The sequence below is a fragment of the Pimephales promelas genome, chromosome 14, assembly GCF_988280905.1.
Source record: "Pimephales promelas chromosome 14, fPimPro1.hap1.1, whole genome shotgun sequence".
Lineage (NCBI taxonomy): Eukaryota > Metazoa > Chordata > Actinopteri > Cypriniformes > Leuciscidae > Pimephales > Pimephales promelas.
The window spans coordinates 10,386,414-10,400,395 of record NC_142782.1 but is presented as its reverse complement, the minus strand read 5'-3'; the positions used below and the strand labels follow the sequence as shown (position 1 = coordinate 10,400,395).

At 39.8% G+C, this 13,982-nt stretch overlaps 1 protein-coding gene across 4 annotated transcripts in view; it reads right to left on the bottom strand.

Annotated features, from left to right (window-relative positions):
* The window catches only part of grk5l (G protein-coupled receptor kinase 5 like), a 74,776-nt gene that overhangs the window by 60,059 nt on the left and 735 nt on the right, over positions 1-13,982 (bottom strand). Inside the window, exon 1 of one of the 4 annotated variants that reach the window (XM_039665492.2) lies at positions 11,883-12,065. The exons of the other annotated variants lie outside the window; for them this stretch is intronic. The gene's annotated coding sequence lies outside the window, so the exon portion shown is untranslated. Of the gene's footprint in view, positions 1-11,882; positions 12,066-13,982 lie in introns of those variants that run through there. 4 annotated transcript variants of the gene reach the window in all.

Sequence of the window (13,982 nt, the reverse complement as noted above, 5' to 3'; positions counted from 1 at the left end):
AAAAAGTCGTGCAAGGACAGTGAACATGCACCCAGTCTGTGTGACATGTTCGACGAAGTTCTGGAGGAACTATGGATTTAGGATTAACCCTACCATGTCACAAATGGATGCCTACCTCGCAGAAATCCCAATTGAAAGAAATGAGAATCCTCTTCAATACTGGTGTGTCAATCAAGGTCGCTTTCCGTCTCTGCACGCAAGTATTTGTGTGCACCGAGCACAAGCACCGACAGTGAACGATTGTTCAGTGCTGCGTCCAATGTCTTGGACAGTAAAAGAAACCGACTGCACTGTGAAAAAGCAGAAAAGCTTCTCTTTTTTAAAGAAGAACCTGCCCGTTTCCAGTGTTGTGCAAGTTACTTCCAAACTGTAATACATTAGGTATTACTTGTTACTGTTATTTAAAAGTAATTCATTACCTAACAATATTACTGTTCCAGAATTGTAATGCGTTACATTACTCATGTATTACTTTTTAGTTACTTTCACCAAAATAACTAAGTAGAACTCAACTTTGGGGCTGTAACGATATGCAATATGAAACCGAAATCGCGATTCGCCACACGACTCAGATCAACGAACCTACAGAATCGCGACAAACCTCTTCCAACTCCAGCGTTATTCTCCTTACCGTCCATATCCAATGCTTATCTATAAATTAGGCTATTAGTATTATTTGAAGTTAACATTATAAAATACGTAGACACCACAAAACTAGTTGAGGGTAAATTATTTAAAATTGGGGAAGTCCAGCATTATGGACATGATGACATTTGCAGTCAAAACTTGAAATAAAAATTCTAAGAAAATACATGCATTGAAACGTATATAGGCTACTTCCTTAAAGGACTCCAGACATTAGACAAATATCAGTCTATGTTTTATTTTTAATATTAGGGAAAAGACACACATTCATGCGTGACAAAAAAAATAGGAGGCAAAATCGATTTTTTGTAATTCTGTTAATTACACTGCGCAAATCGGATGAGGAAGGGTTGGCTCTCCAGTCTCCATAGAACTTAAAATATTCATTTTATTTTAGTTTTCGTGTTCGCATTTATGAGGAAAAAACAATGTTATAGACGCGACCGCTCTGAACTGGCACTAAAAGACTGCTTTAAAACTTTCACATAGTCTGTTGCCTTTAAGAAGTAAAAGCAGACAATACACTGTAATACAACTGTAATACAAGCCTCACTGAACATGTAACGAGTAAAATATTACTGAAAATTGATTAGTAATGCCTTACACTACTGCGTTACAGCAAAAAGTAATATGTTACTGTAATGTATTACGTTTGTAATGCGTTACCCCCAACACTGCCTGTTTCTAAAGCAGCAACCTTAATACTTGATAACTGCAAATGGACTGAATGAACTGTTTGTCATGTCATATTCTTAAATCTTTGTTAAACAGATCTGTGTTCATTTGAAAAGATTTAATGTTTAGTGTGCACCATGCACAACGACTGAATGAACAGTTCATGAGTTTGAAGTTTGTCATGTCATATTTTTAATATTTATGTTAAACAGATCTATGTTCATTTGAAAAGATTTAATGTTTAGTGTGCACCATGCACAAAGACTGAATGAACAGTTCATGAGTTAAGCCATTTTATCATAATAGTTTTAAATATGATTCTATTGTGCCTCTCTTATAATGCTGGTCAGATGAATGTTAAATGGATCAATCCATGTTCAGTGAAAATAATTTGATGCAGAAATAAACTAGCTACTACTGAATAGTATCGTATGCAAGTGACAAATATCAGTATCGGTATCGGCCAGTAGTTGTTTGTTGAAATCGGTATCGGCCAAAAAAAATCCTATCGGTGCATCCCTAATGTCGTTTGGTTTATGCTTAAGCCATTTATGACCTTGGGGGTTGATGTTTTTATATAAGCACATAAGCATTATTAGATAAGTCAGATTATTAAGCATAATCGGGTAATGCTCATTGACGAACGCTGTTAGACCACTGAAGTAGACCATCCTAAAAATGAACTTTTAAAACTTTGTCATTCTAACAACATACAGAGTGGTGCATAATATAATGCACAAGAGCAGCATCAAGAATATCAAATATTGTGGAAGGACAATTTGGACCATATCTAATATCTAATAAAAAGGGACACGACCTTGACAGTGGAGGTCATACATTTTCTAGATTTTAACATGTGCATACATTTCCAAAACACCCTGCACTCTTCTCTTGATACATAAAACATTAAAGTCTGACTTCAAACATAACCCAGCCATTTCAGTGGCACACGCGACTTTCCCTCGACCACTTCTAAATGTAACCAATGCCACAAGTCAGTCAACAAGTTAGTATGGATATTGACCGTGTGGAATTAGATCAGACAGAAATGACATCAGCTAAGGCAACAGACGTCCGCTTGCAAACCAACTGGCCATTTACAGCAAGTCAAATTCAATTTTCACGCCTATCAGTCTCGGCCCAACACAAGCTTCAGCACTTCTGCTGAATATTTGTGCTGCTTGTACCACAACACATCCATCTAATGCGGCAGTCATTGCTAGACTGGGTGTGGATAAACAATGGTTCAGCAAAATGTTATGTGAGAATCATGTATGCCTGGCCTACTCAAAGTAGCAACAATAAACAATTACAAATTTTAGCCTATAGAAGAAGACAGTTAATAAAATATATCCCATTGTTAGTTATATTCATAGAACATTGCTATGAATCAACATAAAACGATAGTTTCTTATATAGAGAAATTAAAGATTGGTTTGATCAAGCAGTATCTATTTTTATCAAAAATCAAATTTAGTCTAAAATAGTCATGGTATATGCAGCTAATGAAGATTACATCATAAAAGTACAATCATTTACACATTTGACTGACATTTTTAACCAAAGCAACTAACAGTATTCAAATACACGTTTTCATGCATTCTTTGAGAATCAGACAAATGCCTGTGTGTATCAACATGGTCTATCATTTCATCTACAAGAATTTCCCGGTAGGGTCTTCTGCTGTTGTTGCCCATCCGCCTCAAGGTTGTTCTTGTTGTGGCTTCACAAATGCTTTGCTGCATACCTCGGTTGTAACGAGTGGTTATTTCAGTCAAAGTTGCTCTTCTATCAGCTTGAATCAGTCGGCCCATTCTCCTCTGACCTCTAGCATCAACAAGGCATTTTCGCCCACAGGATTGCCACATACTCTATGTTTTTCAGAAATGCCTCAATTCTTCGTGGCATAGATTCAACAAGGTGCTGGAAGCATTCCTCAGGGAGTTTGGTCCATATTGACATGATGGCATCACACAGTTGCCGCAGATTTGTCGGCTGCACATCCATGATGCGAATCTCCCGTTCCACCACATCCCAAAGATGCTCTATTGGATTGAGATCTGGTGACTGTGGAGGCCATTTGAGTACAGCGAACTCATTGTCATGTTCAAGAAACCAGTCTGAGATGATTCCAGCTTTATGACATGGCACATTCTCCTGCTGAAAGTAGCCATCAGAAGTTGGGTACATTGTGGTCATAAAGGGATGGACATGGTCAGCAACAATACTCAGGTAGGCTGTGGCGTTGCAACGATGCTCAATTGGTACCAAGGGGCCCAAAGAGTGCCAAGAAAATATTCCCCACACCATGACACCACCACCACCAGCCTGAACCGTTGATACAAGGCAGGATGGATCCATGCTTTCATGTTGTAGACGCCAAATTCTGACCCTACCATCCGAATGTCGCAGCAGAAATCGAGACTCATCAGACCAGGCAACGTTTTTTCAATCTTCTATTGTCCAATTTCGATGAGCTTGTGCAAATTGTAGCCTCAGTTTCCTGTTCTTAGCTGAAAGGAGTGGCACCCGGTGTGGTCTTCTGCTGCTGTAGCCCATCTGCCTCAAAGTTCGACGTACTGTGCGTTCAGAGATGCTCTTCTGCCCACCTTGGTTGTAACGGGTGGTTATTTGAGTCACTGTTGCCCTTCTATCAGCTCGAACCAGTCTGGCCATTCTCCTCTGACCTCTGGCATCAACAAGGCATTTCCGCCCACAGAACTGCCGCTCACTGGATATTTTTTCTTTTTCGGACCATTCTCTGTAAACCCTAGAGATGGTTGTGCGTGAAAATCCCAGTAGATTAGCAGTTTCTGAAATACTCAGACCAGCCCTTCTGGCACCAACAATCATGCCACGTTCAAAGTCACTCAAATCACCTTTCTTCCCCATACTGATGCTCGGTTTGAACTGCAGGAGATTGTCTTGACCATGTCTACGTATGCCTAAATGCACTGAGTTGCCGCCATTTGATTGGCTGCTTAGAAATTAAGTGTTAACGAGCAGTTGGACAGGTGTACCTAATAAAGTGGCCGGTGAGTGTATGTATATATATATATATATGTGTGTGTGTGTGTGTGTGTATTCTAGATACTATTAAATTATCTGTTTTATCTTAAAAAAAATAACTGTATTCAGTAGACTAACTGTATACTGCCAACAAAATCATTCCCCATGCCTAGTAGAATCACCTATGATATTGTTCCCATAAAAAGGTGATTCTATGACAGAGTGCATTTTAACACTGGAAGCTATCATAGACTGTAAAAAAATATGGACGTAGTATCCCTGACATCATCCATAGGTTTCTGAAGAGTGTTTTTGAAGCCTAAAGTGGGCGGGCCGGCCGTCGCCATCTTGGTAGTGCATCACCTCTCGTCACTACCGGATAAATTAAAATGGGCAAAGAGGCGGGACGCGGGTGGAGCTGAGATGCTAATGATCAGGGGCGGAGCGAGGAGGTGGCTAATTGGGCTTAGGTTTTTAAAAATAAATGCAACTTTTTTCATTTTCTCTCAGTCTTTCTGACTTGAGCGGCAAAAAATGTAAACAAAATCTCTATTACCGTGCGTGGATGCGGACAGTAACGTATTGCGCATCACTCAGCTTGACGGCCAACTGCCAATAAAAACTAAAGAAGAAATTCATTGTCGTTGTCATCAGGGGCTGGCTGCTGGCGCCTAGCGGGCTTTTTGTATGTTTTACTGGCGTCGTAGCGAGCTTACATAAATTATTATGGAGATACAGATTTGACTCGCTTTTGCAGCCAGCCTCATGCGGCCACTCGATGAATTTCAGTTTAATTCACTTCCGTGTTGGCTTCAAGAGAGAGACGGGGAGGTTGCCCATTGGAAGCTATTAACAACACAAGAATGTAATTTCTCAACGCAGTGGCGCAACTTTTTAGCATCTGGCCAAAGCAGCAGCGCCAGATTTCCCCCCTTGTTGTGTGTGACACAATTTCTTTTTCTCTCTTAGGTCTTTCTCCTTTCGTCCACTGCCTTGCATTCTCGATCAGTCTTTTTTTGCTCTCTGTACTTTAGTCTCCTCATTTGCCTCTGACTACCTCTTTACATGGGTCTGGATGATGTTTATTCTTCAGGATTTCACACGGCAGTTTCCAGTAAAGAGGAGCAGTCTGCCAGATCCAGAGTTCTTGAATGGTGAGGAGAGCCCCCTCGTCCGCCGTCGTCATGGGTTACGACGTGCACTCCACATAGCCTATGCTGTCTGAGGAGGCCAGGGTCAGATTACAGCCTTTATTAGGAATTCACCCCCCACCATTTCTCAGACACAGTCACTCACGCATTCTTTGAAAAGAAACCAATACAATGGTACTTCCATGAGAGAATGTACTTCCAAGGGGGAAAAAAATTACCTACGATCCTGGTTAACAGGGCTGCTCTTAGTTATTGTTCCATGGTACATTAACTGTAATTCTGTCAGCTTAATAATGAAACAATCAACAAATTGGGATGGATCACGACCAAGTCGGTACTGAAATTGAAAAATTATGCCGAAACCAACACTTTCCTCTAGCATTTTAAGTGATGCTGAATGGATTCCGTCACACCTCTTGTTGGCCATTGCGTTCACGTGCTCAACATATGTGTCTCTGATTAGCTTATTGTGTTCACACACTCAAAATATATGTCTCTGAATAGCCATTGTGTTTACGCACTCAACATATGTTGCAAACTTTTATACTGCAAAATAATGCTTCAGAAAAAATAAAGAAAAGATAACGAACTACAAGGAAAAAATAAAAATTGACATACAGTACACAAGTACTCAAGCAAGATGAGAGTTCGCTGTTAGTCGCCAGCAGCTCCAGACAAACAATGAAACTCAAAATTGTCCTGTTACTTTAAAGATGAACTGAAAAAAAAAAAAAAAAAAAATCGACGTTGAAAACGTGTTGTTTATGACAATTAAAGGTAAATTACACTAAACATTTTAATAAAAAAAATATTAATATAGCTTTTTTTAAGCAACGCAAAATTCAATTTCGATGACGTCACTGGCATGGTAGGACCCACGGAGCTCCGTAGACAACAGCTGTCCTGTATACACAGACGAAAATAAGCACTTTTAACGGCATGGATTACGCATTTGAGCCCGTGAGGGACAGGCCGGTAGTGTCTGACTACCACCACAAACGGACGACGATCAGTTTCAGGCTTCACTATTGGCGCTTTTCCACTACATAGTACGGTACGGTTCGGCTCAGTACACTTCGACTCGGCGCGGAACAGTTTGGATCGCTTTTCGTTTCCACTGCAGTAGTACCCCTTCAAAGTGTGTGGGGCTGATCGTTATTTGCGCGCGCCTCTACTGCCATGACATCATCTTAAAAGCGCCACATTTTCAAACCCACAACACAGGAACAATGGAGACTATCGAGGGGATGGTGTTCCTGATTCTCGGTATGTGGTTGTTTTTAACTGCTAGACGGAAAAATGTGTTTAAAATGAGGCTGATGGCAGAAAAACAAAAATACTGATAAAAAAAGTGTCTCGTGTCGCAAATCCAATGACGCTAGTAGTGACGCTGGTAGTGACGATTCTGTCTGACCAATCAGTGATCTGCAGTGTTTCACGTCACATTTTAGTACCGGTACGGTACGCTTGGAACCTCAACAGACCAGGTACCATTTAAAGCGACCTGAAGCGAACCGTACTGTACCGTACCATGCAGTGGAAAAGCACCACAAGTGAGACGTACCGAACCGAACCGTACCATGCAGTGGAAAAGCGCCTTAAAGTACAGTACAGGATCGTTTGGGGGAAGTGACTGTGTGCGCGAGCGCTGTGGAGCAGACACTGCACGTAGACGATCTGTTGCAGAGAGGTCAACCTGGAACATTTATTGATCTGCGAAAAATGCATCACCATGCACCGTTCATTTCGGGTGCTGTTCGGTGAGAGAAACGTGTTGGGGGCTATGCTGTCTATAATGGATGTCCGAGCTGAGACGCGAGCGCCCCATCAGTAGCAAGCAGTGGTGGAGGAAGTACTGAATCTCAGTACTTAAGTAAAAGTACAAATACCCAGATAAATATTTACTTTAGTAAAAGTAGAAGTAACACAATGACAACCATACTTAAGTAAAAAGTAAAAAGTACTTTATTTTAAATGTACTTTAAGTATTAAAAGTAAAAGTACTTGCATAACAATTTATTATTTTAATGTCTATTTTCTAATGATTAATAAAACATTTAATTCTAACTCATTCAACCTAATAGCCTACTCCTATAATGATGTTCAATAATGATGGAAAAAAATGTCACCATTTCTGAAACAAGCTTGCAATTAGGCAATATCATGCTTATCCTTACTATATGTTAATAACTATGTTTGGCAGTAAACGCGATTCATTTATGGTGTAATTCTGAACCTCTTGGCTTGCCATAATCCTAACCAAACCAAACATATATCACACACGGTGTGTTTCCTATGCACGTAAAAACAATTTCGCGTATGAGTTGCATGATAAACACACTGCGTATGAGACGCATTTAGTGTGACCGGGTTGATATACTGTATCTATGGCAACCGAACGTCACTGGTGAGACAAACGTGCAACGAACGGATGGTCAGATTACGTTTTGGCAGGGGAAAAACTGATCAGAAAATGTAACGAAAATGTAACAGAAGTTGTAGAAATGTAGTGGAGTAGAAAGTATAATAATTGCTGCGAAATGTAACGAAGTAAAAGTAAAAAGTAGGCACTATTTATTGTACTTAAGTAAAGTAAAGATACGTGAAAAATGTACTTAAGTAAAGTAACGAAGTATTTGTACTTCGTTACATTCCACCACTGGTAGCAAGGTATTTTACGATTAGGTGAGCTGGGCTAACTTGTTACACTTTTCTCAGACTGTTTAGATTAACAGCGTACTGGCAGTTCACTCTATGGGCGAGGGTGCATTTAGAAAGAAGAATCCCATCCTTTACCGTGAACTATACATCAAGAATCTTTTCCCCTCAGCCGAATATCAAGGATTCGTGTAACGTTAACGTGATGTGTTGAACTTGAACTTGTGTAAATAAAACATTTAATGCAGACATTGTCAGACGTTTCATGTACTCATTGACGAAAGTACATATCTCTAGATAGTGTGTCGCTAAAAATTCTGTTTCCTCAGCCATGTCAGCTAGCCTCAGACTGTTTACAAGCTACAGCGTACTGGCACGGTACGCTTGGAACCTCAACAGACCAGGTACCATTTAAAGCGACCTGAAGCGACCATACTGTTCTGCTGGTGCGGGTGGGCAACGGAGTGGCTTACCATGCCAGTGACGTAGTTGAATGTTGAAATCCAACATGGCGGCGCCCGTGTAACAAAAACAACACTTTCGATGTACCATTTTATCCCTTTTAACAAATTCTGCCATTTTAAAAATTGTACCAATGATAATAAATAAAATACATCTGTTATGTCACTTTTTCTCAAATTTCAGTTCAGTTCATCTTTAAACTGGATCCATGCATAAGGTCTTAATATAATAAACCTGCTACTATCTGCATCATCAATGCTAATCAAACAACAAAAGAAAAGGGAATCACTCACTGCTCTTAACTGAATAACTTTTGCAGATTTATATTATAACTCCTTTATTTGTAATTAATGTACTAAAGACTATTCAGTGATTATTTCTACAATTAATCATTAAATATCTGTATTATTTCATACTTGAAAACTTCAGTTAAATAGATGTAAAGCACTTACACACGTTTCCCTCGTTAAATCACGTTTCTTTCTTGTATTTGTTCTACTGGTTGTTATTTGCAGCTTTGTTCTTATTTTAATAGCGGAGAATTTTTTTAAAACACTAAAATAACTATATTGTGATTCAATGTAGTAATTATTATTAAAATGAAGCTCCATCGTGACATTGAGCATCATTTTATAATCAAATCATTACCCTCTGAATTATAATAAAATAGAATCATGAGGATAAAATTCACGCCTATAATGAGATTTGATACTACAAAAGATGGTAATTATTTCCCTCATAGATCTTTTACTGCTATTTGACATACTGTTTATTCCACCTCCAAAACATAATTAATCAAACTGTTCACGAGGAAAAAGTAGGGGCTGGATGGTAAAAAGTGGATGACGATCCAAAATATAATAAAGCCAAATCAACTGAAAGTTCACCCATTTCAACATTAATCTTTATTGAAAGTGGACCATATATTTAGTTGAAATGTAAAAGAATTTTTGAATTTGGTGCACTGCCCTCTTGACCGAGAAAAGACAGAAAATAACCGAAGGGTGCATTTGTATGAAAGACTACAACACCTATAATGCACCACATGGCACAGCTCCGCAAGCAACACCCACTAATCCAGAACTGCGTGCACATCAGAGAAATCATTAATTCGTCAACGAGGCTAACGTTAGCTGCCACCAGAGTTTGAAATTCATTTCACACAAAATTTCTAGTTAGTTGGCTGTGGCGAGAGGGACGAGGAACGTGAGAGCGGCGCGAGAGGACGGCGCGAGGCCGGTGGTGTGAGAGATAATGAAAGACAAGAGACACGCCGACCGGTCTCGTATCTCTCACAGAGGAGCAGCAGCATAAACGGCAGATCGAGAGAGAAACAGGCCTGATTTTATATTGTGTGTGGACATCAGTCAATGAGGGGCTGTTGGCTTGTACTTCCGTTTTGTATTTGTTCATTTTACTATTAAAATGTTTGCCGATTCCCGCCTCCTGCTACCCACAACAATAAATCCTGTTAACGTTACATTGGCAAACTCATTAGTAAATTACTCCTTGTTTGTATGTCTTTCTAAATATGGTGTATTACTGCATGATACCTGGATGTTCAGTCAGCCGAAACTGGTGGTTCACATCACAACACAAACGTCTGTGTGCTCATCTGATTCAAAGATTTCGTCCAGGAGAAATTGCATTGTTGAAATTCTCTGCAGCAGACGGACTCTATAGCCGCGTTTCCACTGCAATTACCAGGAACTATTTGTCCCAGGAACTTTTTTTTTCCGGGGGTTTACCCGGAACTTCATTTAGACCCTGGTTCCAGTGGTGTAAACACAGCGAGAACCACCCCAAAATTCGTAGTTCCTGGGGAAAGTTCCTGCGGTGGAAACGCGGCTTATCCGTGTCCGTAGGCCGTAGCACGCAGCGAGAGCACATGCACAGCAGTCCGCCTCATCTCAAGCCAGTCCGGGCTCCTCAACCGGGACAGGCAGCCTCAGCTGCTCTTCACTAACTTAAATTGCGGCTCGTAAAGACAGCCACGAACATCGGATTTGAGCAGCAGACTTTCAAAATCCTCTTCTTCCATATCATGTTTATTTTCTTTCGTCATTATCATTACCAAAAACAAGACGACGGATATTGATTTCAGTTTCTGCAAGTGAAACCACCCACTGATCTGTAATAGGCCTGTAGGGTGAGTGGGTCCCACACCCTTGAATAATGAGGAGCTAAGTTTGTAGTCTCTACACTTTTCAATGAAATGTGACTTCCTGCTTATTTTGACGCAAAATTACGATTTTTACATCATAATAAGCAGGAAGTAAAACACTTAAATCCTTATTTCTCCCATGTCAGCGGAAAATAAGGGAATAAACCATGACCATTCAAAAATATTACTGGGTTTCTAAAGATACAAAGCTTAATGCAAATAGTTGAAGTGTCCCTTTAACAATTATGAAGAAAAACATAATTCTTAGGAATAGCATCCACCAATGAACCATTCACATTGCATAAAAAAAACTAAACAGGATCAGATGATGACTTTACATCCTACTCTGGGCTGACCCTGGACTGAAAACAATGAGGCTATTTTTTATGACCTATCTGCCTTTCTGTCAATAATAATCACACCCGATATCTGAGGTCATGAACTTGACTGATATGTTTGCCTAATGTCATCTTGATATTTCTTCTCCATTTGCGAATGAACTTCCCTCATAAATCTAATCAATTATTTCAGCTCATGTTTCTGGAAATTTACTAGGCTTAAAGAACCGCATAATGTAGGCATAAGTGCATTGGGACTTACTATAACATTGGATTGCTTTTTTTTGTCAAGTCATGCCGCTTGTGTCCGGTGTAGACACAGTGTTAGTGTAGGAAATGATGTCACTGGTGGTGGCAGGAAAGGGTGATCATGCCCAAAAAATACTCTACGCAAATGCGCATGCAAATACTGCAATGCTAGCTCAATTTAATGAGCCTGCATTCCTAAATGTTACAGCGCAATTCATGATGTGACACAAGAAGTCTCTATAATATAGAACCCCATTTCTCTTTTTGTAAACTCTCACAATTACCACATTGGGCTTACAATATTATTCACAATATTATATCTTATCTTTATCTACAATATCTTTCACAATATTATAATGTGCATTAGAGCAACATGTTTTCTGAGCTCTGACTACGTCAAAGTGACTGACACTTTAAAGAGAAAGTTAGTCAAACTGTCATAGGCTACATGTATAATTATTAATTAAGTATACTCAATGAAATTAAACATTCAAATTCAGTAAAAATTAAGACTACACACAAGGGGCCTACCTTCTTCAATGTCTGTTCCTGAACATCTCCAAGCAGAATATCATAACAGACGTAGATGGGATTTCTGTTTAGTTTGGGGCTGCCTGGCTCTGGCCAGACTCTCTAATGATTTCGGAAGCGTGGCTTCAGCCATGTAAACAGACTGTGTGGCCTGTAAACTCTGCTTTTCCTGTTATCTGCTGCTAGTCGAACATTTGGACGAGAGTCTGCGTGCCTTGCGCTTCATTTTCTGCTCCAAACACAGCTTGATAAACAAATTGGGGGGGGGGGGATGGGGGGAGTCACACACATGGACATAGAACAAACAAAGCAGACCCTCACTGAACAAGTGCCCTCTCACACACATGCACACATACAGACAACTGCACACATCAATAAACACAAGACCACTTTAAAAAGACTGATTTCCTGTGATGTTCACTGTACGTTCAGAAGGGTTTCAACTTGAATAAGAGCAGCAGCATGACAAGAGACATGTTTGTAAAAAGGCTTTTTTCAATATTTGAACAAAGTGTTGTGAAATCTTCCTTTAACTATTAAAGTATGTACACTCACCCACATTACCGTCCACACAAACACTCTGCAAACCCTGCTGTCCACTGAGAGAAACTCTTTTGTCTACTATCTGAAGTGTGGAAAAGCAAAATAAACCAAGCTTAATCATTTAAAAAAATTCTCTACATTATTTGTCTATAGATCAACTAACATTACTGGCCTAGGCTAGTGCCCCTTTTCAACAACATAGTGAGGACATGGTAAATCTTACACTTGTCAAAACCTGGTCATTTATGGTAAACTCTGGGCTAAGAGCAACAATGAACACAGGAACTGAATGTTTGGGCTTGTGCCTTCAGTCCAACAAGAGAATTTGGGTAATTAATGGAGTCAATGGTGCGAGACATTTGAGGACGCTATGGCTAACAAGGTTCACCAGCTCCATATTTTGCCATTGTTGCTGAACGTTGTCAGAAGCTCTGAAGTATCAAGACGGATGGCAAGAAGCACAAGATGAATGAAAGCATGCAACCTGAGATCACAACAAAGTGCAAAAGGCATTTTGAATGACTGATTGAATTGTATATTGGGATACAAGAGTTAGCAATTCACTTCAGATTCACTTTCTAAGCAAAAAAAGAGAGGTGTGAAATGTAAATGGAATAGAATCTTGTTTAAAATGTTCATTTTGACATGGCCAGCCAGTTCCATATCTAAAACCTGTTCTCAAGACCCATCAGGACTCCATTATAATTTTCCATGATGCACACAGGTTCAAGAGAGCAGCTTAGTTTAAATGATTTCTCACACTGATTGTCAAAATGGGGAATATGTACAATTCAAAACGTAGCTTTATTTTATGCTAGCCTTTATCATCTGTCCAGTGGAAGGCTAATTCAATTCTCTTTCTACCCTAGGATTGTGGACAAGCTTTACATTTGGTTCACTTTGAATCTAAATCCATTCAAGCTTCAGTGCAATAATGGTCGTCTGACTGGCGAGGACATCAAAACACGAGCAAGGGAAGTCGCGGTTATTGTGGTATTCGCGGTAACGAAGACAAGCGCAGGCTACTTTCACATCGCCTTATTGACTGCTGCTGACCTGGTTTGGCGGACCTATCGAGATAACATAAGTAGTGCGTGTTTTAAAAACGTTAAAAAGGTGGCAGCTGTGTAGCATACCATTTCCTTACACAGCTCACGTTATAACCTCACTGGAAATAAATGATAGCCTATAGAAAATCCCACCGAAACTGGCTATTCAGCGCGAGAAGTTTGTAATACATCCACATTTAACTTGCATTTTTAAAAATCACGACTCGTTTTTTAGCTCATTACACGGATGTGGGAAGCTGATGTTTTCCGCCGTTCAACCCGTAACACGTACCAACTGTCAAAAATATACAATAGCATTATGACGCTGGCGTTCAAACGTTGATTACAGATGAAAGAACCACTGGAGGTATTCGAAACAATGTTGCATGTCGTACTGGATAAATTCACACAGCATCTGTTTAAGATTACATCATCACAAAAGCTGCACGAGCAGCGGTTTCAGGGCTTTTCCTGGCTGTAAAAACTAGCAAACTACATACGATTAAAA